Source organism: Nelusetta ayraudi, unplaced genomic scaffold (assembly GCF_046127955.1).
Source record: "Nelusetta ayraudi isolate G7.1 ecotype Tasmania unplaced genomic scaffold, CSIRO-AGI_Nayr_v1 ptg000031l, whole genome shotgun sequence".
NCBI lineage: Eukaryota > Metazoa > Chordata > Actinopteri > Tetraodontiformes > Monacanthidae > Nelusetta > Nelusetta ayraudi.
In genome coordinates this window covers 6,404,763-6,417,738 of record NW_027466081.1, presented here as the reverse complement: position 1 = coordinate 6,417,738, position 12,976 = coordinate 6,404,763, and the positions used below count along the sequence as shown (strand labels likewise).

The window sequence follows — 12,976 nt, the reverse complement described above, 5'->3', positions numbered from 1 at the left end:
TGCCCCGTCGTAGAGTCGTGTGAGCTTTATATGTTTCAGTATTGAGTTATTTAAGGGGAGGATCAATATTTGATTAAAACCAATTTTTTGCTGTCCTGTTGCTTCTTAGTGTGATGCATGGCTCGGTCTCGCAGGACGCCTCAGTCTCCTCAAACGTACCGTCTCACCTGTCACTATGATTGATTCCGTATTGATCCGCTCCCCCAGAAAATGAGCTGGAAATGCAAATATGATGGAAGGGCTCGCATCTTTAGGGAATAAGCAATAAACACTTTGAGTCACCGTGTGTCTCAGCTTAAAGGCACACAGCCTTTTGGAAAATTGAAGTGGGTGGTGGGGGATTAGGTTTAGTTTGAGGATTTTTGAAGATGAGCTTCATGCCATGGCATGAAAACAACAATGTGTAGGTAAATCAACCATACAGGAATTTCAGACAAAATTTGAAAAAAAACAAAAAACATATGTTACAATTTTCAAACAATGACTCTGTTTGTGAGTGAGACTTTCATGCACTTTCATGCTAGGATAGAAATTGCAAAATTAAATTGACGGCATTTTTAAGGAAAGCATGTGAGTAGCACTGCAATGCAACATCAAATAGTTTTTATTCAATAGTTAATTAGTTTAATTTTTATGAACAAATGAAGTGCAGTGGCTTTCTCTTCCTGCCGCGTGGCCGCCGTCTCAACAAGTCACCTGCGCGCCTTGTGTGCTGGCCTCGGCGCCATTCACACAGAGCGCCGAGGGAGAGGCGCGAGACGGGGGGGAGCCTCGGCTGCCGTCGCCGATCCTCTTCCCTTCCTCAGCCCTGGCGGCTGGCGAGGGGCTCCGGGTGACAAAGTACGCGGTTGAACCCTGCGGGTTGTCAACGGCGAGGGTGAGGCGGGGGTTGGAGGGTGGGGGCCGAGAGGGGGAGGGGGGGGGGAGCGGCCAGCGATGGGGGTTAAAGGATAATGCAGTGCCTCGCGTCGCTTTAATGACGCTAAAGTGCTGGGCTATTACGGGCACATGGACAGGACTGTAATTGTCTCTGAAAGCAGCCAGGTACTCCCGGTGCTGGGCTGAAATCAATCACTCAGGCCGGACCTGCCTTTGCCTTGCTCTGCCTCTCCTCCCTGCCTTCGCCTGCCTGCCTGCCTGCCTGCCCCATTTGGAGAATTACATCATGGAACAGCGAGGCATCCGCCAGATAAAAGGCTCCTGTTACTTAGGAAGAGTTGATTTTATTTGCCAGGGATGTGTGCTTTAACACCCGACTGTCGCTGAATTGCTGCCGACAAAATGATCAGGCCGGCTAAACAGGAGGCCACGACAGGGGGTGGGGAGGCGTTGGGAGGGCACAACTAAAAAAATAAAAAATAAAAAATAAAGGAGAGCGGCTGGGAAGCTGTTTCCCAAATTCCATGTTTCGCACCGGCTGTGGAAAAATGATCCGAGTTGACCGGTTAACCCACTCAGGTTGCCCAACAACAACAACAACAACAGCAGCAGCACCCTGAGAGTGTTGAGCCTCTCACCCTGCCCTCTCACTGCACTGCACTGCACCGTCACCATACAGTAGCAGAGTGGCAACAATGAGGGGCGAATAATGCTCCCCATACAATGCCTCTTACTATTTTACATGCAGGGTTTTTTTCCCCCCTTCTCCCCTCCTCCCCCTCCATGTGTCTTTCTCTCTGTCTCCTTTGTGTTTAAAACACACACACACACACACACACACACACACACACACACACGCACAGCGCTGCACTCACTTTGCACACCGTGTGAATGTGAGAGGCATCAGAGAGCACCGGCGAGTCCCGCTGCTTCGCTTTTTGCTCGTGGACGGAAACGGAAAAAGTGAAACAAAAGGAGCGGTTTGTTTCCTGCGACGCCGACTTCACTCTGGAAAAATAATTACAATAACTTTCCAGACACTTTGCAACATCTTTTTGCAATTTCTCCTTTAAGAGAAAAAAATATCGGAATAACTTTTGATTTCCCGCGCTCAGTTAAAGAGCAGGAATGAGGTTGGACGCCCAGGTGGGCGACTCAAGCCTTTTTTTTTTTCTTTTATTAATTACGCCTCGCCTTTAAACATACTAGGAATAATAAGTCGTTCTTGACCCCCGTCATTTTCTTAAGGACCCCCCGGGCCAGATTAGCAACCTCATTCCCCCACTGATCCAGGTTCAGCGCCGCTCGCCGCTCCCCTCCCTCCCCTCTCCGTCACGACCGACTGGGGCCCTCCAGGAGCCCCTCCAGGAGCCCCTCCAGGAGCCCACCCTCACCACAGACCCCCCCCCCCCCCCCCCCCCCTCTCCCACATCCCACCCAACCTCCCAAACCTTCCCCTCTGGGCTCCGGCTACTTGTTTTCCTTTTTCATTTTCCCTGCGGTGGGACGCGAAGAGGGGTGGCAGGGGAGGAAAGAGTGGGGGGGAGAAAAACAACAAAAACCTCTTTTTCTTCTGGCTTTATGACACTTGAACTCCCTGAAAGGTTATTATAACACCAGGAGTGGGGTTGAGGGGTTGGGGGGGGGGGCGGCGGGGGTTCGGAGATATCGCATATCTCTCATTGGTCCGCGCCGACGAAGAAGAAGGAGGGCGGCTAACCCCGATGCCGGGGTTGCGGGAAATGCAGCAGTTAATTGACAATCATTGTCTCGCCTTGAAGGTTAACCGCGCGCCCCCCAGACGGCGTCCCACCACTGGGAACGGGACGCCTTTTTCACTTACATGCCCTTCTTAAATAGATTTTCCCCGGCTCGTTTCAAGTCAGACCGGGAAAAAAAAAAAAAAAAAAAAAAGCGCCCGCGTGACAGCTCGCGCGGCGGAGTGACTCCTCGCCGACCGACTTCCGTCTTTTTTTTTTGTCTCCCGCTCTTAATTGACGCCGATGCGTGAGAGCCGTCACCTCCTTTTGTCTCCTCCTCCCTCCCGTTTTTTTTTGTTGTTGTCATTTTTGTTTTGTTTTTTTTTCCTCTCGCCGAGTGTTTATGCCTAAACACACATATTTGCAAATGACGGTAATTGTTTTGTTCGGCAGCTCAGTGTGAGCTGCCACCGAGGGTGCCAGCTTGTCTCTCCGCTCTCCCTCACCCTCCTCTCCCTCCCTCCTCTCCCCCTCTCCTCCCCTCCCCCGCTCGGCTCTCTTATAATATATTTGTTTTCTACAAGGCGCGGATGTGTTTACAGGTACTCAGGGGAGATTTCTGGATTCCATTCAAATCATTCCCAGTCAGAGTGGGTGCTAAGATACCCATCGCCCGGCAACCACATCCAAGAGGGAGCCTGGGCGATAATAACTTCAAAAACAGAGTGACAGATGCCTGATTAGAGGCAGAGAGGGAGAGAGAGAGAGAGAGAGAGAGTGGGGAAGAGAGTGCTGCTATACAAACCTGTTTAAAATCCAAATCCATTCAAGTACTTTCTTGAAAGTCAAATTGGCTTGCATATTGTGTTTCTTTATTGATGGAGGACGGAGGGAGAGAGGGAAAAAAAATCAAGATCTTTCCCTTTTTTTAATGCTTTTAATCCTTCAGTGGGGCTCAGTTAAATTTGATTAGGTACAGTACATGTGCTCAAGTCAACTGTGCAGTTGACAGATGGCGGCAAGGTGTTTTTTTTTTGTGTGGATGGGAGGGGGATGGGGGTGGGGGGGGGACAAATAGTCTCCTTGAAAACCGGAATAGCTTTATTGACTTGACATTCCCTCAGCTGGAACAAGTGCAAATTAAAACATTATTTTTTTTTGGAGGGGAAAATTCCACAACTCAAAAACAAACAAGCATTCCGGGTTTTTTTTTAAGTGCTATTTTTTCTTCTTTTTTTTCCCTTCCCGTCCTTTTCCCTCCCCCCCAGCTCACAAGCAGACTGTGGAGTGCTTGTATTTCTCTTGTTAAAGAGGCTTTGTTTGACACTGTCTAATGTCATTTGTGGATTTAGAGGCTATTTGCATGGCAAAGAGGCCTGTATTGTTAATTTGCCTGTTGGACGCATTAGTTGTCCGAGCTCCCATCTTATTTGCATGCCTTTACTGGATCCGCAACAGCAATCCAATCGCCAATTAAATCTTGCACCAAGCGCAATGCTTTGGAATCACAGACGGGCGCCAGGTCTTTGCTCATCCGCCTGTTTAAATGACACATTTTTTTTCCTTTTCTTTTCTTTTCCTTTCTTTTTTTTTTTTTTGTTCACACACAACACACCCGAGCTGTTAAGAATCTGCGATTCCACCTGATGTTTTTTCCTCCCGAGGCCGATTGCCTGAGCGATTTTGGGTCACTCAGACTGTCAGCGTCTTATTAGCGCCTCCCCTGCTCGCCTCGCCCTCGCAGGGTCCTTTTTACATTTGCGGCGCGTTTAGGGAGTGCGGCGGAAGTCACCGGCGCTCGCGCCGGGATGTTAACTGCTACTGACAGAAGTTAGAGGGAGCAGATGAGATTTCCTGATTGGGGAAGCAGCGCAGGCCCTCGCCTGGCTCTGTCTAATATGGTCACATAGAGAAATTGATTTTCCTCAGAAATTAATTAATTTTTCATATAGCCCAAAGCTGCGGTTTAAAAAAGAGCGCACACTTGCCGCTTTCCTATTTTCCCCCCTTTTTTAAAGAATTATTGCCTAATCATATTAATACTTTTGCCCCAAGGATGAAAAGATAATTGTACAAATGCATTTGGAAATATGTATCACTGAGTATTTATGATTAAATTATGCAAATAAAGCCGCTCCCACCCTTAGTGCTCCCAGATTGTCTAATTAGGATTGATATGGCGAGTAGATGTTGGGGAATCTGAATACAAGCATGTCCAAAGAGCAGAAAATTGAAAATGACAAGGCTGGAATCCTTAAAAAGTGTGTAGATTTTTTTTCTCCCTCTTCCTCCTCCACCCCCTCCTCTCCCCTCTCCCTGTCTAATTCAGCGTAACTGTATCAGGAGTTAATTTTCCCCAGCTTCATTTCTCGTCTGAGCTGACAGGAAAAGGAATCCATCAGGGAGGCAATCTCAGATGGGATTCCACAAATTTCCTCCACTTGTTTTTCTTTTTTTTTTCTCTCTCTTCCCTCCTCCTCCTCCTTCCCCTCCCACTCTTCATTTCGAGACTATCGGGGACAAATCTTCTCCTGAGTAAACACGCAGATGTTTTTCCTCCAGTGTCAATGTTTTTCGGAGCTCTCCACTCCATGCAAATGACTCCCCCCCCTCCCTCCAATCCCCCCTTTTAATAATTGAAGTCTATTAAGGAGGGAATGTCATGCGGCAAAACAGCCGTTGTGCTTGGAGTAATGCGCGTCGCGTTGTGGAAAAACAACCGGCGGTTTGGCCATTTTGTGCACTGGCAGTGTTATTCCGAAAAGAAAAGTTCCACAATTTCAAAGGAAAACCTTCTGTAAAAAGTCTTTTTACTCAAAATAAAAACACCCGAGTTGATTTTCACTTCACCTTCACCTTAACCAGCGCACATCTCCATCTCGCGAACGTGGGAAAACGCACCTTCCCGGACTTGTTGCGGCAGCGCTGACAGACACGCTACACCGGTTTGAGTCGGCGGTTACATGCAATTGAACAGGCGCGCTCCCTCGCTGAGCTCAGCGGTACATCACAGACGGAATCAGCGAGGAAATGACATCGGTTCCTCCGCTCCTCTTTCTCCTGTTGTTAGCCTCAGATGAACGGCGGCGGCGGCGGCGGCGGTGGCGGCGCGGCAAACGGCCCCGGCGCCTCCAACAGTATCTATTAAAGGGGCTGATTGTTATCTAATCTTTTACCTGGCGCTAGCTGGAGAAAAAAAAAGCCCCCGGAGCTAATGACACTTGAAACTTGCGCCGCATTCTACGCTGGTTCAAAGCATCCGCTCAGTCAATACCTTTCTGACGGAGAGGAGGATGGGGGGGGAAAGAAAAGTGAGAATACGGCCTCCACAGATATTCAGGTGACGTCTGAGGATTTTGCCTGAGCACCAGAGACGCTTTACTGTCTCGGTCCGTGGCACTGAGTGGACCAGCGTGGCGCAGAATGACTGCGGTTCCTGCAAAAAAACCCGTAATTTCAATAAAACTGGAATCATTTGAATTGAAGTTTGAACTGAAGTCGACGGCCTCGGTGACTGCGATCCCGGATTGAAAAGATTACTCGTTTTACGACCACTGAACTTTTTTTTTTTTTGCCACAGTGGTTTTCAAACGTTCATTTTGTCATGATAATAGGTCGCACCCAGTCGACTGGTTGGGCCCTCGCCGCCTGCTGATCGTCACATTGCTCCAGATCTGTCTCTCAAATGCTGTGGGGGGTGGGAAAAAAAAAAAAAAAAAGTCAATCAAATTTGATTCATTTATCTTAAGGCCAGTGTCACATGAGCACTTTCTAAAATTAGATTGTGAAAATTCCAGTAGATAATTCTCTTCTGCTAACAGCTAACCAATATTTGCCTTAGTTACGATAATTAGCCGCCATATTTCAGTTTTCGTTTTCATTCCTGCGCATCTGCTTTTCAAATGTCGCTTCACTGCCCCGCTCACTGCGAGACGATACGGCGTGCAGCTCTTTTGGCTCTCGGCCACGCGGAGAGAGAGAGGGAGAGAGAGAGAGAGAGAGAGAGAGAGAGAGAGATAGCCAGCCACACCCTGAGCTGTTTCCTGATGGCGTTGCACACCTGTAGAGGTTATGAGCAGGGGGTATCAATATCACCGGGTCAACACATTTTCATCTAACACTGACATCTCCCTCTGCAACCTCCCCCCTCCCTCAGGCCCCCTCCCCAACCCCCTCTAAAGCCGGCAGAGAGTCTTTATTGGTCGCAGCGCTTGGGTTTCGCCCCCTCGTAGACTCAAATGTCACCGTCTCCCCGATGTTTCTTTAAAATCGCCTGTGCCACCACTCTTGCCGTGGCGCCTGGCTTTTATTACCCTCCTCTTAAGGAGTGACACTCTGCGTCCTCAGGAGATGTGACACAGACCCGCCGCAGGCGGAGCCGCGCTGCCGTGTCAAGCCGATGCCTCCGGGCCAGTCGGACGGCGGGAAGAACAAGGCGCTGTCCGTCAAGCGGGGCGGCGGGTGTGAAATTCCGACGGTGCGACGTGCGAATTTGAGGCGTCGGGGTAAAATCAACCCACTGCTGAAGACAACATGGAGACGGTTGTAGTTGCAACGACTTTTAGAATTTTGGAGAATTTGGAGATTTGGCATTTTGGAAACTTCCAAGTTAAAAAAGGAAGAAAATAGAAATAGTAAAAGCATTCATTTACATTCCACGTTGCACTTTGTGGTAGTTTAGCAAATTGTAGTTGCTGTCACATGACTGTCATACACCTTGCACCTTGCATAAAAACACAACATGGACCGATTCGGTGCTGCTTTCGCCAGTTAAATTTAGATTTTCCTGCCTCGCCCGAAAAGTACACTCGCTCACACACATCAAAAAAAGTTGGGAATCATTCACGGCCGGGTCCACTTTGAGCCCGAGCGCCAACACTTCGAAAAACCACGGCGGTTGACCCGTGTTTGCGTTGCCCCGTGATTCCACAGCCGAGCAGGAAAATACAGAGAGACGCGCTCTCTATGGAAATAAACATTATGATGTTGTGATATAAGGGAGCCCTCGGCTGGAATGTCCACATACATTAACCCCCCCGTGCTGCTTTCTCATGGAGCCCGCGTGCGTGCGAGCGAGCTAGCTAGCGTGCACGTTCCACTCAGCGGAGGGGACGCCGAGCGTGTCTGCGTGCGGGCGCGTGCGTGCGCGCGCCCGCCCGCGAGACGGCGTGTGAGCATGAGACGGAGAGACAGCCTCTCGCTACTTCACATATGAATGGTCTTGTGTGAAAGGGGGGATGAATTGAGTCAAGCTGACATAGCATGCCAATAAGCTTTGTCTCATTCCCAATGCCGTATTCATTTGTGCCACAGAGAGATTTATTGCATGATTGACAATTATGAGAGGGTGACCTAGTTCTTTGTGACGGAAACAAAAATGGTTTTCATCAGTTTGCCTTTGCTGTCTTTTAGCATTGTGAGTGTGTGTACGAGACGCTCCCGGCCGAAGAATAGAGATGCCCCCCCCCCCACCCCTCACCCCGTCTCTCTCGACACCACCCTCCCCCACCACCCCCACCCGACTCACTCCCCCCCCACCCCCCCCAAGCCCTCCTCCAACCAGCAGGACACAACTCGTGCGTTTCTTTTTTTTTTCTTTTTTTCCGAGTGGTGTCTTCATATATTTTGCATAGAATCACATCCACTCTTGTCAGTCGCACGGCAGCGAAAATGAATTTCCTACCCCATTAAGCAATGTGAGCTGTCCAAATGGATCACATTACAGCGCTGTGTTTTACGGACGCTCTTCGATCTCTTCCAACTTTGCCGAAAGAGGTAACAGGGGACACGCGCACCCACACACACATACATACATATATATAGATATATATATGTGGATCGCCCACTGCATCACTGTTGTCAACTGAACAGCGGCAAGACGGATGCACTTATCCCCTAACCGCTCTGACTGTCGGTAAACGGCTTCATTTGCGCTTTGCGTTTAATTCCTTTATTGCTTTCATGGCTCATTCGTCCCACCTTCCCTATCTGACTGTGTCTTCCTGCGCCCGTGCGTGCCGGCCGGCGTGCACGTGCGTGCGTGCCCGTGCGTGCACCCAGTCAAGCTTAGATTACTTTCGGCTGCTCGCGCGGCGGAAGTCTCGGGCACCTCCTGGGACTCCTGCTTGACTGGCCCCACAAATGATACAAGCCAGGGTTTAGTTGGGAGTTAATATCCTGCAAAATTGTTCCGCGCAGCCTCGGCAGAACGCGGATGATTAAATGACACGAGCATATCAAAAACATTTTTTTTTTCTCCCTCAGACTGCTGGCTGTTAAAGTGTTGCGCCAGGCCGACCGGCGTGGGCCCGCCTCCCCAAGGTTACCGTTTTTTGGGGGGTTTTTTTTCTTTCAAAGAAAGGGGAACGGAACAGTCAGTCGCCGGCGGGCCGATTGTGTGTTTGCCCGCGCGCACCTCCGCCCGTGTTTTTGCGCGACTCCGCGTCTGAGTGGTAATGATATCTCAATAGGATTTCAGGGCCTCATCGAGAGGTTCGCTGGAAGGTTGAGAGGACGTATGCTAATTGTGCCTGAGAAGTCTCTCGGAAACATTCCACCAGAGGAGGGTTTTTTTTTTGTGTGTTTTTTTTTTTTTCCTCGAGCGCTGGATTCCAGCCTCCCTCCGGTGACAAGAAAAAGGCTCGGGGCGCCGAGGCAATCCATTTTATCCTCTCCTCTTTTCAAAGGATGCAGTGCTTTGTTTTAACCTCTGCCGGAAAAGGGTATAAATGGCGGCGTAATAAAAACCAAAAGGTCTTTCTGTAGTTATCAAATGGCCTTTCACTCCTGACCTTTAAGATGCCACAGTGAGAACGGGCGGGCAATGCGAGAAATACGGATCGGATTTCAGACATCAGACGCCCCCCCACCCCCCCCTTTGTGTCATTTTTGCTCACAAAGAGGAAGAAAAGAGCCTTTCACCGCAAACGCTATTTGAAGTGGGGAACGACAAAGCGAGAAAAGAAAAAAAAAACAAAAAACAACATTTGCGAGCGAATGAGCTGTCTTGTCAGCACCTGCACGGATCAAACACTTCAGGGAAGTTAAAGCAACGTAGCAACAGATACGTTTGGGTTCTGAGGTGTTTTTCTTCTCATTCCTTCTTTCATCTGACACGCTCACGCCACACCAGCGGGCTTTGAATGAGTCACGCGGGACTCTGCGGGCTCTTCACTGTGTCTGTGCGTGCGTGCGTGCGTGTGTGGTTTTTTTTTCCGACGATTTCAAATATTACAAGATTTTCTTTTACGTGACACATCCAGATGTATAATGTAATGCAGCGCCGCTCTGCTGCTGCTGCTCTCGCCGCTCTGTATCAGGTTCTGCTGCACTCGTGAGTTCCCTTCAACTCCACATGGTCCACTGCCAAGTCAATAACCTCAAAGTTATTAAGTATATAGTGAATTATATTGTGATGAAAGGGTACTTCCAGTGCGCTGCTCTGGTATATCAACGAAATCCCAAATACATCTTAATGATAAATGATGGACGTAAGAGAGCTAAAGCTGACAAATTGTAATTCCTAGTATATTAAGTTAGTTTCTTCTTCGGCAAACATTAATAAGTTAATAAGTTAGCTGACAAAAAAAAATTAAATGATTAATTTGCTGGTCTAAGTATCAAATAAAGTTTTTTTTTTTTAAAGTAACTGATGCGTCAAATCCAGCACAAATTTACGATGACAGGGCAGGCCACTGGTTTTGGGTAAACACCAGCCAAAAAAGTGGAGGTGAAGACAGTTTGACCTCGTAGAAGAGTTGTAACTGGAGCCTGAAGCGGGGCTGGAAGCATTTCAGCTTGCTGGCGGGACAGTTTCAGGCTCCGTGCGAGTGCAGGTGCCTCTTCTTGGGCGACAGTGCGGCAACTGCACCGACTGATCGGTGATACTTTGCCAGATGTTTTCTTCAGGATCTGTTTTTTTTTTGTTTTTTTTTTTTGCTTGTTTGTCGTATAAAGAGCTTGTCAGCTGTAGTTATTGATATAGTTGTTGGGGGCAGGGGGCGTGACAACCATCATCACTGCATCAAGTGTTTTTTTGCAGATGCAACATCTGTAAAAAAAAAAAAAAAAAAAAAAAGAAAAAAAAGGAGCCGTTGGAATACATTTGTTCTCAATGAGAAAATATTCACCTTCAGAAAAGTTTCTTTTTGTGTGTTAAAATCATTTGGACATCTGGTGTGTCAAGGCCTTGATAGATGTTGCAATCTGTCACTCAAGAGCAAAGGGGAAATTCTTGCATGTCCTCAATGTGCATCAGTTTTCTACAAGTCTGTTCCATTTAAGTTCATCTGAGCCTTTTTGAAACCTCCTTTACGAAGCGATAATAACCTTTGATCTTAATTTATCTTTGCTTACGTTAGAAGTCCTGGTGTCCAAGCTGCTGCATGGTAATGACAGACCAACAATAACCAGCAGCCCATTATTTATTTTTTTTAAACACCCCAGCCATAAATGGACAGGCTGCGCAGACCACTAATCACACTCTCAGATGTGGAGCGTTATCACGGTCGGGCTTGGAGGGTTTCGCGCGATGGCACCCGACATTCCTGCCATTCTCCACATTCTGCCGAGCGCCACTCGCTCCCGGAGCGTTCAAGTGTCCGCGCCTGCGGGACCCCTGGAGGACCTCCCGGCGTAAGAGCCCCCCCTCCGCCCTCTACGCCAGGGGTCCCTGCTGACAGCTCCTTGGCACCGTCGCCTCAGCAGGAAGACATCAGTCGGAGCGACGGCTCTCGCCGCCGGACGGAGGCTGTCGGGTCAGCGGCGAGAGAATGGAGCTGGAGCAGATTAGGCCTCACCCCGGCGAGGTCATTGTGTGTGTCGGTGCAGGCCCGAGCCCCGTTGGCCTCTCAGTATTGTTGAGGAGAAAGGTCAGGCCCGAGCGTAGAGGGCTAAGCCTATTAGCGACCGGTACCACTTCTTCCTGGAAAAACCGGGCTCTGCGCTCTCGGGGAGGAGTGGCAGAAGAAGATGAAGAAAAAAAAGTGAAGCTCAGCCGGTTCCCCCGATACGGATCAAAGACGTTGCAGTCGGGCTCCTTAATAAACGGCGGGGTTCCAGTTTTTTTTCTCTTTTCAATCACGGCTCAAAGTGCTTGCGTTGTTTTTCGGCGGCGGTTGGGGGCCTCGGCGCTCGCCCTCCGCCAGAATCCTCCCCACTGTCGGGCAAATCCGCACGTTTATATCCTTCTCAGCGCTAAACGCTTATGTACCGCATTCATAAGGTCGTCTGAGCCCCCGACACACTCCCATAAGTCTCCTTTAGCTCCCCCCCCCGCCCGCCTCGCCTCGCCTCCCTCCCTCCCTCTCGCGGCTGATGGCTGATGTCAGGGACGTCCGCCGAGCGAGAGGAAACACGGGCAGATAGCGTTCTGATCCGTGATGGAGATGGGTCGGCAGGAGCCGGAGCAGGAGCCGGTGATTAATAACGGGCGCGTGCGGGCAAGGGGGGGGGGGGGGGGGAAGGATGTCATCCGCTGGACGTCTAATGAAAGCTCTTGAACATATCTGGGAGAGGCGATATGTTGACAGTGGATGATGCAAATGAGGCTAAATGTGAGCGGAAACCTGAAATGAATCACCCCGGCTTGTCTCGCGCCGCGGGTTTTTTTTCCCCGCGTGTGCGCTCTCTCCGGCGGACTCCCCGACTCGCAGCCAGCCGTTTTAACGGCGCACAAAAGCCGGCCGTGACACTCTCCCTCCTTTGTCTCAAACTGCTAACTGTATTTAATTTCACATCTTATCGGGCCGGGGCTTTGTCTGTCTGTGAGTCTCCGCACAGTGGAGGCGACCCCCGGAGATAAACTCTGTCAGGCTCCTGGGTGATTTATTAAATTCTGATTTCTGTGAAGGACTTTAATGTCGAGGGGGGCGCTGGTGGTGGGAAGAGGGGGAGGGGGCGAGTAGGGGGTGTGTAGAGGGAGGGGGGTGCGGAGAGAAAATATGTCGCAGGTGTCTCTGCCAGCCCCGGGCACTGTTCTCTCTCCATTACCAGCATTGTTAGGCTCAGAGCGACGGGAGAAAAGAGAGAAGTAGGAATCTATGCTGAATTTCCTGTCTTTGTTGCGGCCGCCGGCTTGTTTTTTCCCTCCGTCCCAGCGCCTGAATGGCCCGTATCAAATCTCACTTGTTTGGACTGGAGATAGCGACGTGGAGTTGCAAGAGAAAAAAAGAAAATAGAAAGAAAAACAAAACAGAAAAAGAAGAAGAAGAAGAAGAAGAAGAAGAAGAAGAAGAAGAAGAAGAAGAAGAAGGGGGTAACTCGGCCTAGCTTAGCGTCACTTGAACAGGTTTTTCTTTCGCTTTAACGCTCCGTCCGTCCCGTCGTCTCCCCCCTGTTGCTCCCCGACTGGGGCTCCCGCTGTCCATCCAGGTGAATCCTCTGACCTTTAACCCCTC

At 49.6% G+C, this 12,976-nt stretch overlaps 1 protein-coding gene across 2 annotated transcripts in view; it reads left to right on the top strand.

Annotated features, from left to right (window-relative positions):
* Nucleotides 1-12,976, top strand: part of dachd (dachshund d) — a 108,473-nt gene that overhangs the window by 1,794 nt on the left and 93,703 nt on the right. The gene's annotated exons all lie outside the window — the stretch shown is intronic.